The 26,147-nt window shown below is 43.1% G+C and overlaps 1 long non-coding RNA gene across 1 annotated transcript; it reads right to left on the bottom strand.

Moving 5' to 3' along the window:
- On the bottom strand, positions 2,581-11,470 carry LOC110260700. The gene is made up of 2 exons (XR_002344010.1): positions 3,586-11,470; positions 2,581-3,449 (listed from the first exon to the last, which is right to left on the bottom strand). It is a non-coding gene; the product is annotated as an uncharacterized LOC110260700 (long non-coding RNA).

Raw genomic sequence — 26,147 nt, 5'->3', positions numbered from 1 at the left:
TGCTGTTAAGGATCAGAGACTCAGAGAAGGTGAACTGGGAGTTCCTGTCATGGCGCAGCAGAAACGAATCCGACTGGGAACCATGAGGTTGAGGGTTCGATCCCTGGCCTCACTCAGTGGGTTAAGGATCCGGCATTGCTGTGAGCTGTGATGCAGGTCACAGACGCGGCTTGGATCTGGCGTTGCTGTGGCTGTGGCATAGGCCAGCAGCAACAGCTTCGATGAGACCCCTAGCTGGGAACCTCCATATGCCACCGGTGTGGCCCTAAAAGGACAAAAGACAAAAAAAGAAAAGGTAAACTGACCCCTGGGCCCCACAGACATTATCAATTGCAATCTTCTTATTTTATTGCAGAAACTGAAGTCCACAGAGATAAAGCAACTTTTCCAAAGTCTCCCACTTAATAGCAGAGCCAAGAACAACATATGCATTTCACATTTCCTGTCTAGTGTTCTTTTCTCTGAACCACACTATTTCCTGAACATTTGTAATTTACCAGACCCTGTCCTAGATGATAATTGGGAAAGGAAGTTGAAGGGCAGCTGCTTCTTTACTCATGCCTTTGCTTCTGCTGTCATTAAAAATGGAGGGGTTGTTTTCCTAAGTCTGTGTCAAAAAGGAGCAGCCATATAAGGCTCCCAAGACAGCTGGCCAACAGGATTACCCAGCCTCGCCTTGGATAATGAGGCGATGTCTCAGACCATACCTCACACGACTTGTTCCAGAATATGTGAATATGTGCCGAGAACACCTGCCACATCACCCTTCCTCCAGCAGCCATTGCACCCCACCCTGAGCTCCTTTCCATGAGAAATAAGTCAGCACTGGGGAGCTGGAGAAACATCCACAGCTTCTTGCCGACTAAGTCATAACACAACAGCTGGGTGTGAAAATATGACCCCTGTCACTTTTCCAAAAAGCATGAGACCTGGTCTGCAGGGGCCCCAAGGAAGTTCTTGGGCACGTTGTAATTCACGGCTGCTGCCTGCAGGAACATCCATCCTCCCTCCCTTGAGGTTTCGGGTGGCAGAGGGTTGGGGTATTTTTCAAGTGCTGTTTTTTTTCCTTCTGATCCTTGTATCCACACACCCCTGGGCATTTGCTCCCTCTGGTCTTAAATGCTTATATGTGATTGGGTGCGAATGTCAGTAACTTTGGGAGCATAATATCCTGAAGCTACTTTTTCAGTACACCTAGAAGGAAAGATGAGATTTGTCAAGCAGAAGGCAGAGCAAGCACCGAGCTCTTGGGTTGACAATCTTTTGTGATCAAAAACACCAGCTTGCTAAATTTGGTTGCCATTTCTTTCTTTCTTTCTTTTTTTTTTTTTTCAGGGTAATGCAAAAGTCTGAATTTCCCATGCAGAGAAATAGCATTAACCAAAGGTGATGCTTATTTGCATTTCTTTCCCTAGCGTCCACTCTGTTGCCACTTCTGATTTGATTTCTCACTCACGTATAATGAATAATTGTGGGGCAGAATGGATTATGAGTTTTCTTAAGGCAAAGCAGAACTGAATAGTTAGTAGCAGAAATCCAGCAGCTGCCCGTGTTCATTTTTATCTTAGGGATCTGATGAACAGAAACAGGAATGAATATGTTTTAAGCAAACAACCCCTGTTAGGAAGGGACCCTGATGTAGGGAATGAAATAGAGCCTTGGTCCAACTGAGCTCTTTAATCAGCAAACCCGCCACCATCTGTCAAGGCTGGTCTCTCCCTCGGGCTCTGGCTCCAGGGACCCAGCTGACAGACGGACATCATTAGCTGGCGCGTGCTCTGGGTCACCCCACCGAGCCAGGTCACCTTGTGTCTTTGGGGTGTTTTATTCCCCCCTGTTCCCCATTCTGATCCTGAGAAAGGAAAATTGAATTTTAGTCTTACGATTAAATGATGACAGTATGCAATCTGTCAGCTCCTTGCTGGTAGCCAAGCAGGTTTGCTAAATCAAAAAGAAGGGGGAAAAGATGAGCCCAACTCCTCTTCCCTCAGTCCTCAGGGATCAGAAGCCAGGGAACCCTGCCTGCCTACAGCCCATTTAAATGCAAACACTTCCTAGAGGCTTCTTGCCTTTACAGTGGTGTGTGGATTAAAGAGTAGGCATGGAGATTTTGTATATTCTGGCTAAAATGCAGTGGAAATGAGAGAACCTGGCATAACTGGAGAATCAAAGAGACTTAACAAGCTGGTATTAGTGGCAGATCCAGCAGGGAACCCCTTAGAGGCATTAAGAGAAAAATGAATGGAAGCCACGGGCACACACTCTGCCCCCCCACCTCCTAATTTTTTTCAAATCAGTCATCTACTTTAACACTTCGTTCAGTTGCACAGCCTTACCTTCACAATTTTTTTCCATGTCTTTTTTTTTCCCTTTACCCTACGCAATACTGTGAGCCCTGCACATTCTCCGCTTTCTCTAGAGGCAGCTGTCAGTTGCTAATCTCTCCCACTGAAGGAAACCCCTGGCCCTGGCTTCTTGACCCTGGAGCTGAACGCATACTTGTTTTCTCTTTCTTCTCTTGGTTTCTGAGGGCTTTCATGTGAGTGACAGTGACCTAGTTCTGCACCTCACTTTAGATGATTTCTGGCAAGAATTTTTTATTCCTCAAATCTTCAATGTAATCAATATTCTCTTCTGAGATAACTCAATTAAGTCTCTTAATAAAGGAAGACACATTTGGGACAGGGATTATAGTTACGAAGTCAGCTGCATTTTAATTTGGGAGAAGGAGAATGCTTGTTAGAGCCCAAAGATACATGAAGGAGAATCTTCTGTGTTTCACTTGTGTAAAGAATGGTGCAAGTGGCCCCTTCTCTGGGACCTGCTCTCAGTGGTCCACCTAGTGAATCTCCCTGCAGCATGAGTGGATTTTAGTTTAAGGATCATAAAGTCGTTTATATCATGAGTATTTTTTAGAAATCTTACAAAACACACTGAGGACTTGGCCTTCTCTGCTGATGTCTCAAACCCTGGAGGAAATCATACAACGTGCTGGCTGAAGCCTCTGCACACTTGGTCTTTGAATCTCAGCTGTTCCATCCCTGTGCAAGTCCTGGTTGGGTTTCTTCTCCGTTGCCTCCCAATACTGATTTCAGATCTTCAGGCGATGCACTCACGTTGGACCCTTCTGAAGCCATGGGTAATCAACAGTCAAACCCATTCCACCTGTGACCTGCCTTTACTCATCAAGGTCCTTTTAATTGTTGCTACAAAACACTGGCCCCCAAGCTGCATGGAACCTAAACAAGATGTTTGCCCCAGTTGTTGTTCAAGAACTTGGGGGTAGCTGTGTCTAGTTCCAACTAAGCTGGTTAAGACCAGATAGGACCACTGAGCCTCCAATTGGGCATGTGCAGGGGTGGCTTGGTGACCTTTTGCCGAAAACTCCACGCAAATCATGCTGAGCGCCTCCCTGTTCCAACAGGCAGAGGCATGTAGCTTAGTTGCACCTGCACAGAACCACGATTACCAATTACCACACCTTTTTCCAATCACCTTTCCCCACGCCCCCACGCCCGCCTTGCCTCGGACCGCCCTGCTGCCTTATCCTTATCCCATAAATACCCTGCCCACCCGCCCCCTCACCTCTGGGAGATAGGACGCAAGACCTTCTCCCGTCTCGTCTCCTCGCTGGGCTGTCTTGGGAGCCAGCCCTCTCTGCCGCAAGCCTTGGCGTTCCTGTGTTTGACTTGCTGGCCCTCAGCAGAACAAATCTCCAACCTCACAGAGAGGTTGGGGGAATTTGGGGGGGACATTTATCTCCTTCAACACCCAGCCCCAACATACAAAGGCCTGGGCTCCCATCCTCACCTCCTTCCAGCCTCGGTGGAAGTGGTAACTCCTCTCTACTCCTGTCGCATCCCAGCCTGCCTTCTTCAGACTGGGGGTCTTCTCTCTGTTAATCATACTTCTGTCGGTTCCCACCTCTCAGTCTAAAACCCGAATTTGTCTACTCTTGCCTCTCTTAAATTTTCACCTCATGAAGAAATGAAGACTTAAGCTTACTCTAGACTTTTTCAACTTTCATGCACTCCTATGACTCCACTGTGCTCAACCTTCCTGAGAACCTCTGACAAAGACTATCACCAGGTTATTTCAAAGTGAAAAGGGTTGGGGGTAGAGGGGTCTCCCCTTTTCTTGGTCTTGTGAAGCCCACCGAGATCAGTGTGGACACAGAACACTCTCTCTCTCTCTGAATCTGCTAAATGTGAAGAGGCAGGTCTGGGTTTGAATACCCCCTCTGACTTCTCTGGTTATCTTTGGGAAAATATTTTTAGCCACAAGTTTTTACAGCTCTGTCTTTAAATAGCTGCCAAGGATTGAAGATTTACAATTGGGTAGGGGCGGGGCTGGTTCTTCCTAAGCATTAGCAACTCTATTTCCAAGTTAATCAAGGAAGTGGAGGCAGAAAGGTTAAGCAATTTGTTCCTCTAGTCACTCAATAAGTGGTGACACTTAAGCCTGTTTCTATCTCCAAGCCTCTGTCAACTCAGTAGGTAAAACAAATTTCTGTACCAGGAAGATCTTTTCTCATGAATATCTCAAACCATAAGCATTACTTTTCTGCGACTCCCTAGCATAGTTAACAGGCCAAATTCCCGTCTTGAGAAACCTAAGAGACCATCTAGGTTCCTTTCTCCTTTCTGTACCTTCCAAATTTCAGCTCTGCTGGCCCTTTGTACAGCTCAGGTCCTACTCACGCCTCTCTCCTCTCGTACCAGTTTCCCCACTGCTGCATTTGCCTTGGGTCTTGCTTTGTTCTAGCTGATCCCTTGGACTACTTCCAAAAGCATTTTTAAAAATACAGATAGAGTCCTGCCCCTACTAACTCTGCAAACAAGACACACAGAGGTTAGTCACCTGCCCAAGTCCTAAGATGCAAGAATCTGAATCTTTAGTTCTAGGGAAGGGTGAATCAAAAACCTGCACTCTTAACCATTTACCAGCCTTGCCTCTCAGAGTGAAAGGGTCACCGCACTACCTGTGCCCTCCACCAAGGATGTCCTCAGACCTTCCACCGGGATCTTTTGCCTGCCGATTTTTGACTCGCCGTCAGTTATACTCCAACCACAAAACAACACAGCAAATCCACCAATATCTACTGAGCTTTTTCTTATTCAAGCGTCTGTTCACCCAGGGGTGCTTGTGCCAGAGTCAATGTAATAGATTTCCTGCAAACACTAGTTTGTCAAATCAGGATACTTGAGTGGGGGGAGCGGGAAATGGTGAAAACTGAGATAACTTACTGTGAAGGCATCCTAGATCACTTATTTTAAAGTAAAAAGAGGAAACATGTCAGTTCACCTTGAAACTGTTTTATAAAACCTATCGCTTCCTGGCACAGATCTTATTTCCTGGTATTGGAGGGTTCCCAGTGTGAACCAGAATCTTGTGCTTTGCTTATTTATTTTGCCCTGCACAAAATGTCTCCACACTGTTACTTTCCTGTCGTTTTGATGGATTGGTTTCTTCTCTCATTGTTGGTTACCCAACACTTCTGCTTTCAGCCGTGTGACTTTAAAAAAAAAATCCTTTTTCTCTCTTTGCAATCACTTCTAGTTTGCTTTTAAAGTTTAAAAACTTTTGCTAAAACAAAAGCGAATAGTTCCTGAGGGGTACCCTAAGGACCCCCTTGCCTGTGAGTAGGTGTATAAGAGAGAGTATGCAGCTTACAACATTTCAGTTGCTCATGCATCACTTTGATGGCTTCTTGCTGCTTTCTTAGCTCTCCTCCACACCATTGAGATCAATTCTGGGGAAGTGAGCTAATATATCACATCTTGAACATACTATCTTAATAAAATTTACTATTGGTCATGTTACAGCCTCAACCAAATTACTAAGTGTGTGGCATTTTTTGTGGCAAAAAACAAATTAGTGGTTTATCTTCTAAATAATGCAAATGTGATCAGTTCTATGATCTAAAGCCTCATTGCCATCATCTGAAAATTGGGCACAGTGATTTTCCTTTAGCTTAATTGAGAAATTCTCCCGCATGTAAGGGCTCGGTGGGACAGACTTTTAGCGGTCTGTGGGACACGTAGAGGTGATGTCTGGATATAATTTCCCATCCTTACACCTAAATCCTTATCAGTGAAACCATTAGATTTTTTTTCGTCTTCCCCCAAAAGTTGCAGGTATTCCAAGCATTCTCAGTTGGATGCAGTTTTTTGTTCCTGGCCCATTCTCATGGAAACAGGAGTCCTCCATCATGGGCAGGGTTGGGGCCAAATTCTGGAGGAAGCTCTTTTGAGCTGTTATTTTCAGACCCAGCTGCATCTGGGAGAAGGGTGGCTGGATTCAAAACAAGGTGTTTTTAAACTCTCAAATCTTCCTTAGGCTTTGTCGTGGTTGCCTCTGTGACATCCCAAAGCATTCACACGTGGGAGGAGGCCAGCTGGGTGCCACTGGGGAAATTCCACAGGGACAGATTGTTTCCATAGCTTAGAATTTTTCCACATGAGCGCCTGATAACCTGAGACAGGTTGTTCCTAATTCAGAGTGGGAGAAGGCTCAGGGAGGGAGAGTTACTGGGTTCTCAGGTTATAAATAAAACTCTCGACTCACCTTTTATTGATCTCAAGCCTGCTGACTATTTTATTCTTCTGTAAATGGAAATGAATAGCTCCCAAGTCGTTTCAGTTCATCAATAACAAACACCTTTGTTAATTACATGATGAGTGAACGTTCAGCCTGAGATTTCACCTATTTATCAATTAAATATTGTGTAGAATTAAAGGGAGGCCTATTTCAGTTCCTTAAAACTATATACTCCCTATTCTTTAACCACACCTAAAGTCTTGCCAAATTTGATAACATACCTTATCAGGTTCATTTTTTAACCAAATGTAACTAGTTTATTTCCAACCCCATTGCCAGTTTGTGGACCACCTGCTTGAAGAGGTGCTCAATTTTGACACCGAGTTACAATCAGGGCAGTGTCCTGATGGATTATTAACACCCAGGATGAATGGAGTTACTAGGAAACTTTCCAGCATGGCTTTTTAAAGCAATAACAAACACATCTGGCGCTCTCCAGAAATGGTATCGTGGTCCAGCATATTACCTATCAACTGTCCCTAGCTTTCTATGTGACACAACACAGCCATGAAAACCGACTCTATTTTTGAGTTATCCAAACACCAGTAACCTCTAAAAATAGCAGTAACCATATATTAATAACCAATTAAGGCATTAGTCTGTGCTCACAGTATGCTTATACCTTCATCCTGTCAGCCTGGCAAACTGGATTGTATTTGAATAACAAGAGAGAAAGAGCCTGCTGTTTTTCATGTGTGTGTGGGTTTTTTTTTTTTTTTAAAAGCAGCTGACTCTGGGTAACAAAAGGAGATTTTTCTCACAAGGCCTCAGAATAGATAGCTGTCCACTTTTCCCTGCGGTATCCGAATAGTGTGTGTGGCTGGTCTAGTACTCATGACCGCTTTAAGAGCAATTAGCTTAGAAGAAAATCCTATAGTTACCAGTTCCTAGAAAATACTCTCCCATTGTTGAGTATTTCTCCTCTTACCCTCTGACAGCCTCATTCCTCCTTCCCTTTCCTCAGTTTCCAAAGGAGACTTAGCATCAAGTGTTTCACTCTGCTTAGCCCTGAATCCGTTGGGTTATCACCTAAGGGTTTAATCCAGAAAAGTGCCTGTTTTGACTGTTCCCCCTTTGGTAGAAGGGGAGAAAACTTTAGTTGGATTACAACTGAACCCTAGTAGGGGATAAGAAAGGAACAACGATTTCTCCTTCCATGTCTAGCTTTCTAGGGCTCTATCAGATCATGGTCTTAAGGACGAGGGAGGTGAAGACAGGTTGGCAGGAAGAAGAGATGAGTTACCACTGGCACGTATCGAGGGCTTTCTTGACCTCAGCATCTTCATTTCCATGAACTCTGTTCACAACAATCCTGCAAAAATGATCCTCCTTATTTGAAAGAGGAAACTCATGAGGTTCAAAGTCCAAGCAACTTGTACAGGGGCACCCAGCTCATAAATTGCAGAGTCAGAGTTTGAAACCAGGTCTGTGATTTAGTGGTCAGCTGCTTTCTTGTCAGGGCCCCATCCACAGAGATAGGGGTGAGGAGGGGAGATGCCCACACCACCAGCTCTCCTCCCCCTGGAGATTCAGATTGAGGCAGAATCAACAAACTAGGATCCAGGGCATCCGTGAAAACATTGTGCGCCCAGCTGCTTTCCTTTGCAGATGCAACGCACTTTCCCAACAGGGCATATCTCTTTACCTAGAGGGGAGGGTACCAACATTCAGATATAAAGAGATGACTTTGCTTCTTGCCAAGCATGTATTTTTAGTAAGCATTTGGGGGCAAAATTTAATCAACTGATCTTGCCATCACTTAAGTTTGTGAGACAGTTGCTTTTAGTAATCACAAAAGTAAAAACAGCTGCCATTCACTGAGTACAAACTATGATCCAGGACTTCATTTCTAATTACTGCTAACAACACTAGGAGGTAGATTCTATATCTCCATTTTATGGATGAGAAAATTGAGGCTCTGAAGAGTCAAGGAAATGCTTAAAGTCAAAAACAGCAAGAAGATAGCTGGAAGTAACAGCAGCCAGGTCTGTGAATACCCAAAACTCAGGCTATCTCGTACACACAGCTGTTCCTTCTTGGTGCATGCCAGCTGGAAGGTGGCCTGGGAAGTTTGCCTTGAATGTCCCTACATGGAAGCAATCAAGTTTTCATCCATGATCAAATTGAATCATGGAAAATTGTTGTTTCATTCTTATACCTAAGTTTGATTGCAAACCATCCTGCCCTCCTTTTTGCAGTGTAAGCTTTCAATGGCTGCTCATAATCTGAAATTAGATGCCCAGTGCTTCTGTTGGAAATGTTAAAGCTTCCGCAGTCTGACCTCAGCCCACTTTCCTATGCTATCCCTGACCACTTTTGCACTAAACTCTGGTCCAGTGGAACGGTCTCACTTTCTTTACAGAATACCATGTGTGTGGCCACTGCCCACTTCTACCCGAAAAGCTGCCTCTTGCCTTCCTACTGAGCCCACTCAAATTTTACCTCTTAAATCACCCAGAAAAGTTGGACTGAAGGACTTTTACTTCTTAATAGTAATTGTCAATATAAATCAGTTGCCAATTTGGGTAACTTAGAGGCATGTCTACTTCAGGACCTGGATACACCCTTGAAAACTTGAGTGTTATTTATCTTTTATTTGATCCTAGTTAGGAATCCTGTACTGCTTCGTAGCTTCATAACACCTGTGCCACACAAATCTAGTGCTTGGTACAGAGGGCACAGAAGAGCTTGGGCATCTTCTAAGGACAAGCTCCATAGCACAAGCACGTGCACTAACACCAAGGTGTGTTTGTGGGATCATGTCAATGGCATCAGCGGAGATAACCCTCTGCTGGCTGTTTGACCTGGATGAAAGTCATGTCACTGATGTGGTGCTTTCACCTCACCTTGAAAGGATGAGAATGAGAAAGGTAAGCTATCAACCCTAAGAACGAAAACGAAATTTGACTTAGAAATGAGTCACCTTTTCTATGTCTTACTTATATCACCCCATTTTCACATCAGCCTCTGTCTTTGTATGTATCGCCAAAAGGATCAGAGGAGGGAATCAAATGTGAGGTTAAACGAATTTCTTTAAACTTTGGTGTTCTTGGTGAACTGCCACCCTGAAAAAATATTTTACCTTCAGGAGCAGACAGGGGCAACCAGCCACCACAGGGAAGCTATAAACAAACTGGGCTTGCGACTGCCTTTGATGTTTGTTTGTTTGCTCACCTGCTTGTGAGTCAGCGGTGGGGAAAAAATGCCTCCAGTGCTGGAGGGTGGTCACCTCATTTGCCTGTGACTCTGACCCAAAGTTCCTTTCATCTTGGATAGATGATGTCAGAAGAACAGTAAACCCAACCCAAAAGAGTGGAAAAAAGTCTCTCCTTCCCAAAGACTATTCATCCGTATCGCATTCCTTTCACCCTTTCTAGAAAGTGAGAGGATAAGAGCCTCATGGATGAGAACGCTAATTATAGTCACTACCTAGAGTAACAAATCTTTCCTGACAAGGGCCAGAGCTGTCAGACATGAAGACTAAAGCTCTGTGTTCCTGTTTGGTACAAATTACTTTCCTGTTCCCTTTGACAAATGCCTCAATTTTCATCTCAAAGTTGCTCTTAGAATGAACATGTAATTACCTGGTCTTGTTTACAGCAACAAAGGTCAGGTTCTTTAGCAGATATTAATAACCACTGTGCTAAGAGCATTCTTCCAGCTCACTCCACATGCTGAGCTTTGCCCTGGTTTCAACCTTGTGAAATGTTCATGATGCCCATTTCACACCCTACCAACCTTTTATGCCTGCATATCTGTGGTGATAACCGCTCTCAGCCAAATCTCTTATTAAACCCGATCATTATGCATTAAAAAGATACGTAACTTGTTCTATAGGGTTAACAGCCTGTCGGAATAATAAAATGTATCTAATTTTCTCAGACCTCCCAAGGCTTGAGAGCTCTGAAAGAGCATGACAAGAAGTTAGATAATTCAAGAAGACCTTAGTGGCAGCCTCATTTCTGAGGTCAAATTCAAGCTAGCAAAGAGAACTGACATAGTTCCAAACCGAAAGCACAGTAGAGCACCAGAATAATTGTTTGGCTATTTTGGATCTAAAGTGGAGCCAGTTATTCAATTTTATACCTACTTCCATACTTTCTAGTCTGTGCTAATATTCAACATCATATTCAGACACTGTTCAAGTGTCAATTATGCATAACAGTCTTACAGTGTAGCTACCAGTATTGTTCCCATTCTACAGCTATAGAAACTCAGGCACAGGAAATTCCCCAGCCCATGTAGGTAATACATGGTAGAAATGGGATTGGAACCCAGGCAGTCTGGCTCTAGATACTAAGAGCTTAATCACCACATGCTTTTGACTTCCCAACCTAATCCATGATTGCCAGGGTCTAAGTCCTCCAAGCTGGAGAACTCTAGCAAGGAGAAAATTTTGACCATATTTTATTTCCCTTTGGGCCCACAATCCTTACATAGAAGCACAGTTTGATTCATTCAACACTGGGGGCAAGGATCAGCATCACTGCAAGCCTGAGAGATCTGTTCTGATCCTACATCTAAGGGGATAGTTAATTCTCTAAGGAAAGGGAAACAAAAACTGTTATTTATCGCTTCACAACTCTATTAAATAGAATTTCTTACACCTATTCATCTTTTGCAGATGAACAACCAGAAAAGTTAAAGTTACCTAAGGCCAGATAAGATGCAAAAGTGTAAAACTCATTTTATATCATGCTTTGTTCCTAAAGCAGCAGTGCCTAAAGTATTTTAAATATTACATGAAACAATAACCAAAAAAGAGGAGGGTGGACAAGGAAGGAAGGGAAGTTTCTATGTGCCAAAGAGTTTGGGAAACCCATGCTTGATCAAAATGTAAGACTTCTTAGAACCTTTTTTTTTTTTGTCTTTTGTTGTTGTTGTTTCTATTTCTTGGGCCGCTCCCGCGGCATATGGAGGTTCCCAGGCTACGGGTTGAATCGGAGCTGTAGCCACCGGCCTATGCCAGAGCCACAGCAACGCGGGATCCGAGCCGCGTCTGCAACCTACACCACAGCTCACGGCAATGCTGGATCGTAAACCCACTGAGCAAGGGCAGGGACCGAACCTGCAACCTCATGGTTCCTAGTCGGATTCGTTAACCACTGCGCCACGATGGGAACTCCTCTTAAAGCCTTTTAATGTGCCTTGGAAGCATACCTTCGCTCAATTTTTGCAAGACATCATGGAACAACAAGTACGTTTTGAGAAATGCTACTCCAGATAGTTGACATTCTAGGCAAAAATAGGAGGTGGCAGTAGTGCAGAAAATGTGTTCTTGTCTTTGGGACAAAGACCAGGACATTACAAAATGGGAGACCCAGCCTAGTTGAGCTTGGATTTTCCTTATCAGGACTAGGTTAGAAGCATAAAAAGCATTTGGGGCAAGGGTAGACTGAAGCAAAGACTACTTTTAGACAAGTGTATTAAACCTAATTTGTATCTAATGCTGTGCACTTAGCATTTCTTCTCTAATTTACTATTTGTGCATGTATGTCTGATTCTGTTTAAAATGCCCAAAGAGTGTAAACTATTTCATATCATGGATTATGTCCTGTTTTGTTATCATTTACTACATTCTTTGCCCAGAGTAAGCATGCATATGTTTAAACTAATTTGAGCTAGACCTTTAACTTTTCTAGGTAAATGATCCAGTTGACAATCTATTGGGGTTTTATGATCAAACTCATTAATATGCTTATATTCTATTCCCATAAAATGCTCACAATATTTCAAACTTTTGGGAATTTCTGCCACCAACTATAAATAAGGAGCTGGATTTAAAATTTGCCCCATTTCTTGACAATTCTTCTGTCTTCAAGCCCTGTTTTGACAACATGGGACAGGTCTGAGATTTGTGAGTGGTTTTTCCACACCAGTTTGAAAGTCTTGAGTCCGTTTGCTCTTATAGTTGGCCAGTTGCTAGCCTTTTGGGCTTGCCTGTTCCTTTCACTCACTCTTGTCGTCTTATATGTGTATTTGGTCTTCCCAACTGGATTTCAAGCTCCTTTAAGCCCAAAGACCATGAACTATCTTTGTACACCTCTGGTCCAGTTCTGTTGCCATATAACAGTTTCATCCCCACACTTACTGGCTTAAGACAACAGCCACTTCATTATATTTCATGGTCCCTGAGTCAGAAATTTAGGGAGCACTTGGTGTGGCAGCTCTGGCTTAGGGTCTATCATGAAGCCACAGTCAGATGGCAGGTGGAGCTGGGACAGTGGGAATTGGGGACCAGAGCCGCTGGGCGCTGGCTGGCATCTATGGAACTTAATGTAGTCTTGGGGCTTCTCGTCGTGGTCTCCCCACATGAGCTAGTTTGGGCTTCCTCCCAGCATGGAGGCCTCAGTGCCATTAAACTGCTTACATGGCAGCTAAAAACTTTGAGAAGTCCAATAAGCAAGGTAGAAGCTGTCTCACTTATTGTGACCTAGCCTCAGAAGTTTGTGTCACCTCCACTATCCTCTGATCATAAGAGTCACAAGTCCACCCAGTTGCAAGGAGGAGGGGATATAGACCACATCTCCCAATAGGAGTGTTGCATTTTAAGAAGGGCACGTGGGATGGGAGTTAAGTTTTGTGATCAACTTGGAAACAATTCCCCATCAGAATTTTTGACATGGTGGTTTTTCTCAGTAAATATTTGTCAAATTAGTAAAATAAAAGGAATCTGCCTAAAAATAGTTTAAAAGACCAACCCAATGAATTTAGTTAAAAAGGCTTGACAGCATACCCTAGGAAACAAGTACTCTTGCCATTTCAAAGCTTTAAAGGAAAGAGATCACTTAGTTGATCTGCCCTGCTAACAACTCTAAGGTGACCCTAAGTGGTGGTATTTGCATTGTGCAAACAATGTACAAGGTTGTGGAGGAATCTGTCCTTTTCTGTTTAAGTGTTTGCATTGGATGTTGGATAAGTTGATCTCTCTCCTTTGCCTTGTCCCATGTCCCCAAACCTTCCCTAAAGTCCTAGAGACCACACTAATAGGGCATTCACATGTGCTAATTGGAGCTTTCATCAGCTTTGGAAATAGGAGTCATACCTCTGCAGAGATGAAGGGGTGACTTATTACCCCAGTACATTCCCACTTTGGGATAGAAACAGTGGTGTTCAATTAACAGAAAGTAGCACCCAAAGAGATCATTAAATAGACAAAACCTCTACCCAGAACAGAGCAGATTCACAGGACTTTGGACTTTGTGCAGTACCAGTCTTGGAAATGCTCAGTGAACAATCTCCCTTAAGGAAGAAGAAATGAAGTAACTTGATGTGACTGAATTTGCAAAGCGGGCTAGTGCTGTTCTGTTTAATGCTGTCTTGAATTTTCTTTTTTTTTTTTTTTTTTTGTCTTTTTGCCATTTCTTGGGCCGCTCCCGCGGCATATGGAGGTTCCCAGGCTAGGGGTCCAATCGGAGCTGTAGCCACTGGCCTACACCAGAGCCACAGCAATGCGGGATCCGAGCCGCGTCTGCAACCTACACCACAGCTCACGGCAACGCCAGATCCTTAACCCACTGAGCAAGGGCAGGGATTGAACCCGCAACCTCATGGTTCCTAGTCGGATTCGTTAACCACTGCGCCATGACGGGAACTCCTGAATTTTCTTAATAGTAAATAAACTTAAGGCCAGGGGGAAACAACTCAAGGAAGAATATCTGAATTATGAAAACTGTGCCATGGTAGATTTCAGTGATAATTCTAGGTGGTCCATGGAAGTGTAATCATTGTATAAGAAAAGGGCTCTAAGCCATGCTGAGCCAAACATAGATACAGGTGCTTTACTATGAGACTTCTTAGTGCCTTTAGTCAACTAACATTTACTAGGAATTTAAAGGATAGTCAAGGAGGTATTTCTCAACCACAGCCTTTTATTCAAAAGTATTCCTTAGGTCTGGCATATTACAGAAAAAGCTTTGAAAAACTCTGAAATCTGCCCCCCCACCATAACATTAAGATTTCAGTTTTGAGGTGTGCCACAGCCAAAGCAAGAACTATGCGAGGGGCTTAAAAGGCTGTTCAAGCAGCTCTTGGTCAGCATCTCTTTCAAATGATACTTTTCTCCTTTTTCCCCTATGGACATAATGGGTTGGTCAACTAAGTCTGTATAAGGACATCAGCTTTCCTGAATTAGAATGAGTTTTGGGGTAAAATATGTGCTCTAGAGCTTAGTGTTGTAGTCAATCGGAAAATTATAAACCATTTAGAGAAATTCTGATCATGGAGTTAAAATCCTTCCTGTTTTCTTAGTTGTCAGGTATAGTACCTCAAGTAAAAGCCACACTGTCAGCATTAGAAGATTTAACACTTAAAAGGAACCAAAAAGATCAACTGCATGTAGAAATGTATCCTTCCAAAAGTATCGCAAATTTGAACCCCATGCGTTGTGAACCTGGGAGTATGAGATCACTTAAGATGATGTGTCTTGTCAACTACTAGACGAGGCACCTACAACTCAGCAGACTTGATTTTATATATAGTTGATAGCTGACTTATCTGCCCCTATAAAATACACTGATTGTAAAGCTCTGCTACTCAAAGCTGAATGCAATCTTGGATTAGTGAAGTAAAATGATTTTTGCTTACATAGCAAAGAGTCTGGAGGTAGTGAAGTCCATTTCACCTGCCCTCACTAATCAAGGTGCCTTAATTGTTCATACAAAAGACTTGCATGGCCTCCAAGCTGCATGTAGCCTAAACAAGATGTTTGCCCTAGCTGTTTTCCAAGAACTTGGAGTCGTTTAGGTCTAATGCAAGCTGAGCTGGGATCATCAACCCTCTAAATAGTCAGGCATGAGTGTCTGCTTGGTGACCTTTTGAACTCAAAGGGTCACAAGTTCCACCTACAGATCAGGCTCAGCATCTGTTTGTGCAGAGGCCTGTAGCTTTGTTGCACCTGTGCAGAGCCATGATTAAACAATTACCACACCTTTTCCCAATCACCTTTCCCCACACTCGGCTCACTCCCTACGCCTCAGACCGCCCTGCTGCTTCATTCCACAAATATACTCCAAGCCCCTCACCCTTGGGGAGGTGGATCTGAGACTTTCTTTGTCTCCTAGCTTCGTGGCCTTGCAAGTGAGCCCTCTTCTTTGCTATAAATCTCAGCATCTCAGCGTTTTGGCTTGCTATGGGTCAGGCAAAACAAACCTGGCTCTTCAGTAACAGTAGTAGCCCACGGCCAGTCGTGGTTTAGGGATTCCATCAGGGCCCCGGGGTTTTCCTTTTGTCTTCACCACCTTTAGGAAGTAGATTTTTCTCCTACGGTTGCAAGATGGCTGCCGCATCTGCAGACATTGTTAACTGTATTCCGGACAAGCAAAAAGGGAAAGGCCTAAAGATGAGCAAAGGCAGATGGCATTTAAGTTTATTCCCCCACTTAAAAAAATCAGGTAATTGCATGTTTTTTAAAAGCCCAACCATAGATTTCATCTTTCGTCTCGTTGGTCATTGCTTTGTCATAGAGCCGCTGCAGTCTAGGTTACCTAAAAGTCAGTTTGGTTTTCTGGCTTTTATCTGTGTCAAAGCCGAGGATGCTGCTGCACCCAGAAGCAGCAGTATGTGGTTAAAAGTCCCATTCTGGTCTGATGGATGGTTACGATTGTTCAAACCTTTCTTCAGTAGTCACAGTAACTCAGGTGTTCACTATGCCTGTGAGACACCTGAAAGTCTAAGTGCCTCTGCCAGCATCCCCCAGTTGGTCTTAGGCTCTCATTCTGTTAGTGTATTTTTTTGTCATCATTGATTAGGCCTTTCTCACAATGCATGCTCTTGTAAAGCTGAGGGTCAGAACTAAGACACAATTTTTCATTTCCCTGGTAATTCTAGAAGTACATTTCGAAGGAGTCCAAAATTTTCCATGCTTCTGTGAGTCCCAATAATTAGCTTGTAATCATTTATAAGCACTGGCTAGTTGTACTGTGCTAAGAACTACACTGAGAGAAAGGAAATTAAGATGATACTTCTGCCCCAGCATCCTTCTGTTCTCAAGTCACCATTCAACATGTGTGACCTATGCACCTCTGGCTTCTGCCAGGGTTCCCACCCTGGGAGGGAAGTGTCAGAGGTACCAAATGGGGAAGAATAAGGAGGTGGAAGTGGAGGAAAATATGCTTTCTTCAGTCATCACTAGAAATCTCTAAAGAGATTGAGGATGTTTCTATCTTGAAGTCCCAGAAGACCATTAATGTTTAGTTGGGACCCGTGCTTTCTCTTAGATGTGCTTGAGAAAGGGAAAGAGGAGCATATGTTATTCTCAAGTGTCTTTCCTACTTTCGCTGCTGTGTTTTCCCATTCCCTTCACAAGGAGAGGTAGAAGGGGAATCATGAAAGTCAGCAGTGTGAATTCTAGATACAGCTGCCAATACCTTCCTGTGGGTGTGACCTGGGAAAGTGATGCATCACCTCTCTAGGTTTATCTGTTACTAATTAACATTAACCCTAAAGTTAAACAACAATCGTCTCAGTCTCCTTGGCTCAAGAATCAAGGTGAGATCTAGCTTTTGATTCATGATCTTTAGGGAGTTACAGCCACATTATTGGCCAGAGCTGTGGTCTCATCTGGAGGCTTGACCAAGGGATGATCTAACTCACGTGGTTGATGGCTGGATCCAGTTGCTTGTGGCCTGTCTGGACTGAAGGTCTTAGCTCTTCCCTGGCCGTACCCGCTCAGTTCCTTGTCTAGAGGCCCTCCCCCAGGGCAGCTCACAACATGGCAGCTTGCCTCCCTCCAGAACACAGGCTCTGAGACAGAGGGTAACATCTTTCTGTCACCTAATCTTGGAAATGGCATCCCATCATTTTTGTTTTCTGTTGTGAAAAGCCAGTTACTAGGTCTTCTTCTGGAGTGGGGATACCAGCTTGTGACTGCTCTATATGTAGTTGTTATCCTTCGGGGAGAAAATGCAGCATGTCGTTGTCATTGCTCTTTCTGTACTCGTAACTCACCATTCAGTCAATATTTAAGCATTTACTACATAATTGGATAATTTTTTAGCATCCAGGATACAGGGTGAACAGGGCAGACACACTTCCTGTCTTCCTGGTGTTTGTGAACTATGGTAAAATAAATCCTTTCAAAATGTATTGCCTGGTGAATTAAGCTATGTAGCTTAGAAATTGACACAATAGTCTCCCTAATTAGAGTTCTTAATCCTAAACAGTGGAAACTAATTCTTTCAGCTATAAGGAGAAAAGGAATTGATTGAATTGACATTAGGTGGCTCACAGAGGCAACAGGAAGGCTGGAGAGCCAGATTGGACAGAAGGGAGGCCAGGTCAGTGCTCCCACTGGAGACAGAACTCTGGAAGTGTCCATGGCAGTTGCTTAGCCTTCCTTCCCCCATCGGCGCCTGAGCTATTATAGCTGCCACCTGCTACCGTCAAGGCACATTTCCCCGTGCTGCTCCTCTGTGACTGTGGCTTCTGACTCTATCTGACTGAGCCTGGGTCACGTGGCCACCCTAGCCACAAGGGAGCCTGGGAAACAAAAGATCGACAGGTTCTGTACTCACAATGCCTCTGCATCCCAAAGAGACCTATAAACTAAGGAACTTCCCAAATGTAGTGAAGTTGATGGACAGTCTAAAAATAATGGTAAATGCCTATTTCACTGCCCTTTGTTGAAGGTGATTCTCTACCAGGCAATGTGCTCAGTACTTGGGATACATGGTTTCACATAATCCTCATAACACACGTAACTTTTTACAGATGAGGAAGCTGAGACTTAGGGAGGTTAGTCTCCACGGGTGCATAGACAAGTATGTTCCAGAGCTGAGCTTTTCATCCAGTTGAGTCTGACCAGAGCCCATGCCTGACCTCGGCACACACTGTCTTCTCCCTGCCGTCTTTGCTAGGTTTAGACTTAGGGGGTCTTTCTTGCCTAGTAGAATAGGGTCATCACTAAAACTTTGTATAGGATATTTTAAATTATCCTTAAGATTCAGGAAGACTCCTTTCAAAACATCAACATAATCTGTGCTGATTGTTGGTTAATGCAGACAGATTATTACTGGCAATGTGTATTACTTTCACAACCCTTTGAGATCCCATCTTCTTGGCTTGCTTAATTTCAGTCACAAATGAATTTCCAGAAATGTCCTTTTAATCCATGATACATCATCCTTAACTCCCAGCCAGGAGGATGTAACAGGAAAAGAAAGTATAACCTAGGGTAAAACACATGCATGCAAAGGCACAGATGTGATACATTAAAGTACATCCCAGTTCTTCTTCCAGCTAATCCTTTTCCAGGACAGCCATTTAAACTCTTGCCGAGCCTAAGATTCTAGAAATGACTGTCTCCTGTCTAGGTTGCACCTATGGAAAAAACCACACATAATCCTGACGATTGTAAAAATAAAGGGAACTTTCACAACCGAAATGGAAAAATAAAGGCAGCTTTGAAAGCAATACTGAAAAAGTTTGATGGTACAGAAACCAAGGTGGCAGGAAGTTCTTTCAGAGAACTTTCAGGACAGGCTGAGGCAACCAAGGGCTATAGTTATAACCTGGGGGTCCTAACACAGAAGGCATTTGCAGTGACCTTTCAGGCCTGTGGCTCTGGGACAAAGAACCATGTGTCAGGTAACTCGGATGGATCCAGGGAAAATATGAAGAGAAAAATGAAATGAAGGCTGTGAAATGGCAAAGGAGACTGGCAGATGTGTGAAACACGGTCTCATCCACATAGCCACATCTTAAAGCACAGGCAGCATCATTAGTATGTCACATGGTTTTATTGTATGGCTATTTTAGTACATTATGTAGTTTTTGGTAAGACTACAAATGGAAGCAAGTTTACATTGCCGCAAGAACGTTGGTTTAAGTAGGTCTCATTTTTAACAGCATAGTTTCTCTCTGTTCAATGCCCTAAGGATATTTGTGCATCTCATTTCCGTAAGAAGGTAATTTGACTTTTTTATCACTTTGGGTTTTTGTTCCAGAGGGACAGCTGCCAATCAGTCACCACCACAAGTAACCTTGGGTGGGGGCATGTGTGAAAATTTGAGAACCAAATTCATGTTAAACTATTTCTGCCCAAAGAAATCCTGTTAAGTGTACATTGTGCAAGAAATTTTCTGGGCTCTGCAAATCAAACTGAGTCTAAATTTTCCTTGGGGTGCACTGACATGTGTTTAAGGCTGGACAATAAATCAGGATGGGATAACCAGGGAGGCTATTCAACATGAAGGCAGCCCTTCCCATCCCAGGGTGTTTTTCTAAACACATGGTGCTCACTGTTAAGAGGTCACCCATTGAAACTGGAAGTCTGTGACAAACACTGGCCCATTTCCTTTGGCATTTTCCACATCCCAACCTGTAGAATGTTAGGAAACCACGTGTAAAGTTTCATCTGGATCAGTCTACCTTTGATTTTTGCTTCCACAGTACAGAAAACATTTAGGCTTATTCTTGCAACATTGTACCCTATGTAACCAAACGTCCTCAGGCACCACCAAAAAGTGGCTATGAATGAAATCATTTTAATACTCATGAAATTTCCTGTTCTTTCCCACAGTTGCTAGTTCTGGCCCTTCCACTGTTCTCCCTCCTAGCCATCACCAACGGATCCTGTGAGTTCCCAGGTACCTCATATGTGCTGTGAACAAGTTGGGAGCTCTGAACCCTAGGTCATGTGGTTTTCCTTTTTCTTTAGTCCCTCTTGTCCTCTTCCCATAAAGTCATTTATGAACTCCCCTTTGCTGCCAAGGTTAATGGTGCCCCCCAACACCTGCCACATCTAGGCCAAAGCCATGAGTTGTTGCAGCTCGCAAAGCCAGCAGTTATAGTATGTCAGGATTTTGTTTGTCCATCAGGTAGCCCACTCTTGTCCAGACCCTTTGTAGGCACCCTTCCCATCTTTGCAGCATACTTTGCCACTTGGGCCTCCAGGTGACACTACTTGAGCTGAGTATTTTGGAAAGGTCTTGATGAAACCACTTTCATTGACTTGTAATTCACCGAGCAGAGATTCAAAACCTGTCCAGCAGCCAAGACAGAGGAGAAAATTATTCAGCCCCTTCTCTTCCATAAGGAGCCCTTCCAAGCAGACTAACAAAAACATTTTATTCTTTTCCTAGAAAGTGCAAATCAATGCACGTTCATTGAAGCAAACTGTCAGAAAGGTCATAAACCCTCCAGTTTCAGGAATAGGCGAGTTCTCCTAGTCTTTGTGTAGCTATGACATTCTGCTGTGCAGTTCTATTAGCATAAAGAGTTCTTCACTTTCCTACAAGATAACCAATAATTTAAGAACTTGTCAACTTTATTCTCTTCCTTCCCCACACAGTACCTAAAATAGTGTCTTCCATGTTATTTAACTGAACTGATGATGACCTTGCATGTGTAACTTCAGGAAATCCCAAGGGATATGACTGACTCCCCTCTTCATGGAGTCACAGTCAAAGGAAACACGTTGGTCTGCATAACTTGAGGAAAAAATAGATTCACTATTGGTAAGGTATGAGTTTGGTATCATGCATTTGCTGTCAGGAATTTCCCAGAAGGCCTGTCTTGGTTATCATCCCTTCTCATCACTTCTGTCACTCCTCTCATACCCACAGCCATGACAAAAACCCAACAAGCCAGTGATTAAACCATGAGCCTCTTCTACTTTTATTCTTCGCCCGTGTGGCCCTGGGGTACACACCCCCAACTTGTGATAGCTCATTCTCTGCTCCCCTTCCTCCACCCTCTCACTGTGAAAAAGTGAAGTATAGTTTCATTTCTCATTTTGCTAACTTTTTTAATGAAAATCATCAACCTGGAGGGAAAAGGGGGACCGTTCAGGAGCTGACTTGGAAATAAGCCAATGAGAATGATGTAGTAATGTTTCCTCATTTAAAAACAAAGACACTGTTAATCTTTATATTTTTAAAACTAGGAAAGTTTGAACTGAAATCTTTTCAGTTCTGGCAATATTCTCTAAAAAATGAAGTTCTGACACAATGAGTGTCTATAGAAGGTATTTTTCTGCAGTATTTTGACAAGCTATTTTTGTCTTTTTAAAACTATTGTGAATTCAGTCAGCATAGAGTTGTCAGAGGGAACCTGAACAAATTTTAAGTACTGTAGTCCTCTTATGTTTAGGAAACCAGTATAAACTGCAGAGTGTGCCATCTGGATCCCTTTCTGTACACTATCTGTCTATTACTGTGATCCTCTATTACATAAAAAACCACTGCAAAATGTATTGGTTTTAAATAACAACCATTCTATTATCATGATTTTGTGGGTTGACTAGGCTCAGCTGGGCAGGTCTGCTCCATGGGATCTGGGTCAGGGCTATAGGCATCCAAGGACTTGACTGGTCTGCAGTGTCCAAGTTGGTTCAGCGGCACATCTGGTGCCTCGACAGGCACATTTCAAAGGCTGATGCTTTCTATCTAACTCTTATCTGAACTTGGATGCTGAGTGTCCTCCCTTCTCTTAGTTTTGAGGGTCTCTCCTACCCTCTGCATGGCTTTTCCAACAGAATATCCATGGAGACCCAGGGCTCCCAAAAGCACTAGAAGCTGCCAGGCCTACTTTAGACTCAGTGTAGAACTTCCACATTCTGTTGGTGAAAGCAATAGATGGGGCCAGTTCAGAATTAACATGGAAGGGAATGAATATAGAAGGTGTGATTCACTGGGAACCATCTCTGGAGACTGGCTCCCTCTACCACGTGCAAGTCACTAGAACAATTCAATGTCCCTTTTGGATAGCATTTTATTCTGAGATCATTGCTTTAACCTGATATTCCTTTTTGTTGTTGCTGTTGAACATTTCCCCAAAGTGTCCACTAGCATAGCTTTGGAGTCATTACAAATGACGATGATTGAACTGTGTGTGCTTTCCTATAGATATGCCAAAATTTACTATTTAGATGATGTAAAAAACTAGAGGCCTGAAATTAAGCTTAACTAATCATCACTAAATGAGAAAACTCTGATAAAGTGCAATTAAACACTTAAACCTAGTGACAAAGCAGATTTTCCTAAAGAATGTTCTATAACATCGGTGCTACAGGTTATAAATGCTATTATATGGATAAGGAGTTTGAAGGAAATACTAGGTTAAACAAAGTTGAGATTTTTTTTAATGGAGGGACTTTGTTAGATCTTTAGTATGAAAAGTGGGATAGAATGTTTTGTTTCCTTGTTTGAACATGAAACTTTTTGTCTTATAACATCCCTGGGACTAAAGTGCCACTAAACACTCTGGGGAAAATGATTCTTTAAAGCGTTATGTGCTGTGAAGAATTGAAAACCCAGTGCCCTTTTATGCTTTATACTTTTAAAAATATGGTATAAAATATCCTTTAAAGCATGGGAGTAACATTATGATAAAAGATAACACAATTGAGCATTTATGTGCCACATGATGTGCTAAGTACTTCATATCCACCAAGTATGTATTACACATCATCCCTTTTAATCCTCCCAATAGATGCACAAAATTCGCATTTTATAGATGAGGAAACTGAGTTGTAAGAAGACACATAATTAAGGGGTAGAATGGTGACTTGAACCTCTGTAGTCCATAAGCTTAACTACAGCTCTGTACTCCCCTTCTCCATATCAAATCACTTCTAGTTTCTAAATAATTCTTCAGTTTACTTTGAGATTCCATCACTTCAGAGGAAACTGATATTTATCAAGCACTTATGTGCCAGTCCTTATGTTTTTATACATATTAGGTGGTTTAGTCCTTAAAACAACCATGGAAGAAAAGTACTGAACATTTGGGGGGAGGGGGAATAAACTCCCTTACTTTGATAGTGAATGTTTTGCCAACATAGGAGATAAGCATCTCATCACTTCAGCTGATATCTCAGGAACTCACTCAGTTCTGAAGTAGAAACCATCATCCCTTGCATTCCTCGAAAGAAATTCTTCACTGAAGTACCCAGAAAATTCAAACTGACTTGACCTTTACCGAGGTGTAATTGACATATATTACTATATGTTTATGTATAAAATGTGATGACTCGATATACATGTGTTATGAACCGATCACCACGGTAAGGTTGGTTAACACATTATTAACTCACATAGTTCGAAACAATAAAAACTGGCTCCAGAGAAATTGGAGATGATTCAGGGAGCAGAAGAGAAGTTAAAGAACAGCAACAGACCCCACTTAGAATTCTCAGAGTTGAGATGATTTTGCACCTACCAAAATATCTGTGTGCATATATATGTACCTTATTATATGTGTGTATATATATATAATGCCATTAAAAGAAACCAAGAACAACAACAAAAAGAGCTCTTTGGTATTAAACATGATTTCTGAAAACTCAAGATTTAAAAGAAGGTTGGAAGTTAAAATCAAGGAGACTTTACAGGATGTAAAGCATGACAATAAGATGGAAAACTGAGGGATGGGGGAAGAAAGCTTTTAGAGGGCTAATTAATAGGAATTTAACATAAACTAAAAGGTTCTAGTGGAAAAAAAAGTGGTGGTCCAAAGATATAGCAAGGATTAGGTTGGAAAAGCCATCACATGACTGAGGAAGGGTTTCCTGATGCAGATTGAGAGGCTCAGAGAAGGGGAACGCTGCTCACAGCCCTAGGGAACTGCCGGATACTAAAGCCACAGAAAAGATCCTGAAATGAAAGCCCAGAGAGAGAAGTTATGTTAACAAGCAACAAAGCAGATTAGAATGAGCAACCCTAGATGTTGAAAGACGCCACCATGCTTGCCGGTAGTGGGTGGGTGTGCCAGTTGGATGGCCTTCGTGAGCTACACCAGCCTAGACATACAAATAAGATCAGAAGGGTAATGGTTTTTCTTCTGGCTTGGCCCTCTTCAGCAAGAACTCCAGCTGGTCTTGAAATTCCTCCAGAGTATTGTAGAATTTCTCTAGCCTGCCCTGCAAATTTGTCATCATGGCTCCAAGAAGTAGCAGCACAACCCCATGCAGTGTCACCAGAGGGTCTGCTATCAATAACTGTCTGGAGCGAGGTGGCTGTCACTGTACTTCACAGCCCATGTCAGCATTCTGCCTGGACTCGAATCGCAGTCCCATCATGTACTGAAGTGTAACCTTGGCCTCTCTGGACCTCAGATCTAACATCTGTAAATTGGGGATAATAGTATTTATACCACCATGCTTTTGAAATAATGAAATAAGAGAATCCCATTTTAAGAATGTAGCCCAATGCCTAGCACAAATTTAGTATCTGACAAAGTTCCCATACATGAGCCAAAACAAAACCTCACATGACGGGCCATTGAGACCCACTAGGGTACACCCAAAATGCTGTTGCCTGTGCATTGTACCAGCTCCTGTTGGTACCAAAGCTGTTGGTGCTGGGGTTAACGTTTCAACTTAAGTGAGCCGCCAGCATAATTCTCTTAATTTTATGACTCCATTTACCTTCCAGTTTAAGCATCCATTCTGAGTGGTGATAGAAATGCAGTGAAGTTGGAGCCCTGTTCCCACTTCCCAGGTAGCATGTAGCTTTTGGGGATCAGGCCACCTTTATGTTGTCTAGGGGTGGGGTGACACCCAGTCCTTGGGTCCCCCTCCATGATGTACTTTCATCATCAACAAAGTTAGCTGCTGTTTCTCCCCCGACTCCCAATCTAAAGGCCTTTCAGATTGAGGTTTCTCTAATGGGATCTGCATGTCATTCTAAAGCCTTGGAGAATTTTCCAGGGTTGCCTCTGACCTTTCACCATCACTGGTCCCAGTGCGAGTGCAGGGGAAACTGTCCTGCGGATGACCTGGCCACCCAGGCAGGTCTCTTGACTCTTGCTCATTTCTCAAGCTGTGAGAATGGGCACAGATGCCTTTTCATTGTCTGGATAGTTCTATTTTCTCCTCCTTTGAGAACTCTGGCTAAGAGGGAAAGGTGCAGATCCCTTTGACTAGCATCCATCTCCATTACTTCCTTCCAGCCCTTCTCCATATCTTACTCTGGGAAGAACTTGTCTTGACGTGGAGGAGGAGAAACAGCTATGACTGTAGTAGGTATGCTCTTTGCCTGGAGGCCCTCGAGGGCCTGTTGCTTTTGCTTCTCAGCCATGATATCCCTGGTTGGAAATGTAAAAGAGTGCAGAGAAGGGCAAGGATATGCAAAAATACAAAAGAGATGTAGGAAAGTTATTATCTGCCACGATTTTGATAACTCATAAGCTAGTCCCAGGCATCATGTATTGAAGACTTACTAGATGCCAGGTATTCTTCTAAGGACTCTGGGTGTATTAACTCATTTATTTATTGTAACAACCTAGGAGACAGGTAGGATTGTAGTCCCCCTTTTACAGATGAAAAATGGAGGCTTGGACAAGTCTGAAGTAACTTGCCCAAGGTCAGTGACGGTGTCCATGGGAAAGGTAGAATTCCAGCCCAGGTGGTGTGGTTTCATAGCTCAGGCCTCCACCTCCTCCATTCCGCTACCCACTTCTCCAAGATGATGAATGAAACAGCCCTGTGTTTTCCCAGGATGTGAGTCTGTGCTCTGGGGCAGAGGACTGTTGGAACAACAGGCATGTAAGGGTCACCCACCATGGCTCCCTGTCCTTAATAGCCAGTGTGCCCCCTGCACCTCTCC

The sequence above is a fragment of the Sus scrofa genome, chromosome 5 (genome assembly GCF_000003025.6).
Source record: "Sus scrofa isolate TJ Tabasco breed Duroc chromosome 5, Sscrofa11.1, whole genome shotgun sequence".
Lineage (NCBI taxonomy): Eukaryota > Metazoa > Chordata > Mammalia > Artiodactyla > Suidae > Sus > Sus scrofa.
Note: the sequence above shows the minus strand (reverse complement) of the source record. Positions and strands in the feature narration are given on the sequence as shown.